The sequence below is a fragment of the Echinops telfairi genome, unplaced genomic scaffold, assembly GCF_000313985.2.
Source record: "Echinops telfairi isolate 266 unplaced genomic scaffold, ASM31398v2 ScPeMD7_2291;HRSCAF=2852, whole genome shotgun sequence".
NCBI lineage: Eukaryota > Metazoa > Chordata > Mammalia > Afrosoricida > Tenrecidae > Echinops > Echinops telfairi.
In genome coordinates this window covers 42,515,701-42,519,787 of record NW_022106189.1, presented here as the reverse complement: position 1 = coordinate 42,519,787, position 4,087 = coordinate 42,515,701, and positions in this window count along the sequence as shown.

Sequence of the window (4,087 nt, the reverse complement as noted above, 5' to 3'; positions counted from 1 at the left end):
ATTAGAGCCCTTGTTTAAATCGTAAAATGCCAGCTGCTGATGCTTATGACAACCTAAGACTTATCAGCCCATTACAGTAGTCTGCTCAGTTCTAATTCTTCTCAATTGCGATAATGAAGTCTATTGATTTCCTCCTTAAAGGGAAAATTCTAAAGCTCGTTGAACAAGTGATGGCAGTGATTTATTATGTGAAGATGCTAGATTAATTCTGAGGCAACCAAAGGTTTATTTTATGTTTTGAGTGAATTTCATCTTTCCCTCTTTAAGGAGGCAGTTTGGAATGTAAGACACTGTCTTGTTATTGTTGCAGGTTGGCTGATCAAGATGACAGTGACTAATCCTTCAGAACTTGATGAACTAATGAGTGAGGAGGCCTATGAGAAATACATAAAATCCATCGAGGAGTGAAAATGGGACCCTTGAATAAACTACAATGAAACAACTTATGCCAGCATAGTTGTCTTAAATTAGTGGTGGAAAGAATTGAAGTAGCTTTTAGCAGCAGTACCACTGTGAAACAGAGAAACCAGTTGGGGCAATTATACTATTGGAAGAAAGTACCCCTTAACTTCCTAATGATTGCCGAGAAACACTGCACACTTTTTCTCACAGTAGCCTGTGATTTTTATGTTAGGATCTAGTGATAATATTCAGAAGTCATGAAATGATCTGTGGTGAGAATAGTCACAAAACGGTATAACTCAAAAGGTATGTTGTTATCTTAAGCCTCCTATAACATAGCTACTGCTGATATCCAGACCTGGGTTTGGGCCTGGATACTTAATTCTCTTCCTGCTGGAAATGACCAGGAGTGGATATAAGTTTTTATTAATTGTACAGTAGCAGCTAAAGAACAACACAATTTTAAGTTTGCAATACACTTGCCTTTGCTGGTGCTATTTTTATACAATGAAGCAACAGCCTTGCAGCAACGTAAGAAACCATTTAATAAAAACTTCAGCTTCTTCATTGATCTTGTTTTTTTTTTTTTTTTGTTAGTACGTCTTTCAGTGATCCTATTAAGATTTGTGGAGGTGCTTGTTCTCACATATGCAGTGTTCAATTTTTAAAAAGGAAAGTTTGGTTCTATCCACGAAAGGTTGGTTCTAGGGCAGCATTTCCTTGGAGTTAACCAACTTAGCTTTTCTTAAGCAAACATTCTACTTGCCCAATAGCTTTAAGTACTTTGCTTTACCATCTTTCTAAAATAAGTTACTGCCTTTGCTTTTCTATCATGCCACATTGGAAGAGAAGACGAACGACTAGGGCTGGTGGGTTTTTTGATCAGGAGAGCGCATGGCTGTCTTAGTTAAACCACGTGGGTTTCCACTTATGTCCTGGAATGGACATGGACAGGAAGTGGAGCTCTGCACTCACTCACTTGGACAATGAATACTGTTGGTGGCTTGAGTGAAAAAGTTCAAGTGTCAAGCGTGGCAGGTCCAAGTGGCTAAGCATTCAGGCACACTGGCAGCACAATGGTCACAAGGCCTGGCTGTTAACAAAAAGGTCAGTGGTTGGGAGTCCACAAACTGTTCCTTGGGAGAACAGGACTGGCCATCTTTTAAAAACCTTCTGAGGATGTTCTACTCTCTCTAAGGTGGCTTTAAGAAGGCATGGACTCAATTTGATATGCCACTGACTCGATGCGACACTGTAGCACTGAGGTCCCTGCACAGACTTTGTGCCCAATCCATTAACTCAAAGAGGCTGCTGATGGAAATCAGCAGTACCACAGAAGAAAGGGGTGGCAATGTGGTGCTGTAGGGATTACAGCCAAAAAAACCTTAGAAAGCACTTCTACACTAGGCTATGCTAAACGTGGTTGCCATGAGTCAGAACTGACTTCCATGTGGGAGACCTTGGTTTGATTCCTGGATGATGTGCTTCAAACTCGGCTACCACCATGTGGTGGAGGTGTGTGCGCACATGATGCTGAATTGCCTTTCACTGGAGCTTCCTCAGACTGGGTAGAAAAGTTTGGTGGTCTTGTGTCAGCAAAAACCCTGTGGGTCGCAATGCCCTGACCTTGCTTTGTCAGGAGTCAGCATCCACTCTGGCAGCTAACAATGGCAACAATGTACTAGCAACTGCCATGACGGCTGGGCCCCATAGAACGGAACCAGCTCCACAGCAACCAACAGTAACTTTGGCCCTCACGTTAAACCTGCTGTGGGATGCTGATACCCCTCCTAAAGGCGCACACAGCTTGATCTTTGGTGGTTTTTGAACATTACTGCAACTTCAAAACCACATGGTAAGGCCAGTTCCACTCTCATTTATACCCAAGTGTTGCCAAAGAAATCAGCTTTGAAGGGCCCTCCAAACTGACTAAAAAAGGGCAATTGATTTCTGTGACCTCACAGTGCATACATTTTTTTTGTTATCACCTCCCAGGGATTTAAAGTTAACAGTACTGGGTTGTCAGAAACCACTAGATGGCGCTCTGTACTATCGAGCTGGAATCTCACCTCAGCCAACCATGATTTCTGTGTTAATGGCATTTCAGAGACTAGTTCAATTCTTAGAGGTAGAGTGACTTATTTCACTCTGTACACAGAGGCCAGATGCTGGGGACAGGAGAAGAAGGACGTTCTAATCTGCCCCGGGCTTCATTTGCGCTGTTTGGCTGAATTTACAACAAATGCAGCTCAAAATTTCTATTTGCTAAAGGCATGCACAAATTAAAATGACTTAGTCTTGCAGATTATAATAAACCTGTTCCAGATTTCGCTTATTTGAAAGTGCACTTAATAGATCTTTGTGCTGTTTTTTTAAATTAAGTATTACAATTTTTAACCTGCAACTCAATTTGTATGACATTATCTATAGATAAACATACTTGGCAATCTTGAGGGCACTACATTGCCTGCCTTCTGTAGTGCTGGTATAACGGAAAGACAAGTAGACAGACGGCTTTCACAAACCAATTTGTCCTAGGAGCTCGAATTCAGAGCACCAGCTCTGAGGAGAGCCTTTCTCTTGAGAAATTAAACCTGATTCTCATCTCCCATTCCCTTCAGACAATTCACCACTGGATCTGGAGTCCAGGTCCAAGGCTCTTGGCTGGCCAGACTGCTCAGCTTTTAGCCCAAAGGTTGTTCTGAACGCCCCCCAGCAGCGCCACGGAAGAAGGGCTTGGTAATCTGCTTCCATAAAAGGTCGCAGCAAGAAGGCCCTTGGAGCAGCAGCTCTTCTCTGGCAGAGCCGACGCTTTTCAGAACTGACTGGATGGCAACGTGTTTCAGTTTTGTTTGGTAGCTGATTTCATAAGGCTTAGCTTAATTTCCAAACGTTCTCAGGCACACATTGCCTTCCCTGGGTTAGAACTCAGAATGCTCTGCCAAATATTTATCCTCCACTCCAACTCCATCATAAACACTGAAACTTCTCTTTATCTTCCCCATCAACACCTAGTTTCTCAAGTCTTCCAATTCCTTGACCTGATTATATCATCAACCACACCCTGGTGGCTTCATATTTGTCAGGCGCAGTTGGAATTGACAGAGACAAAGATTAAAAATCCCTGTTCTCGGGGAGTTTGTTCCTGTGGGAGGACAAGATGTCCCATCAACTGCACTTTCCCAGCATTTTCCTAGGGCTGCTAAAAAGAGCACAGCCTACCTTCGGTTTAAAAATTGCCATAACTACGAGGAGGCCTCAAACGTCTTATGGGAAATTTCTATTTCCTTCTAATTCTATTTCTTCCACAGACTTTTTGAAGCCCCATTCCTGCTAAGCAATCTCTTTTTTCATACCCCCTCATACACCCACCTGACTTCCTCAGACAGAGGGCTGTGGGCCCTCATTTCCAGAAAGATTAAATTCTTTCCTGCAACTTGCCTTTGCGACCCACCCTGCACCCTCATCTGTTGTGTCTGTGGCTCGTGGAGTCTCCTCCTTGCCAACTCTGGGATCTGGTTCTGCGAGTTAGTACGTGTCTTATCGCCACTCATGCTCTACACAGGCTTCTGAAGGGGCTCTGTGCAGTAAGGCTGGCTGCCTTCACCTGCTAAAGCCTACAGTGCTTACCAGCAGATTCCTAAAGGTCAACAAACAGACCTAGAACTATTACAGGCTTTTCTTT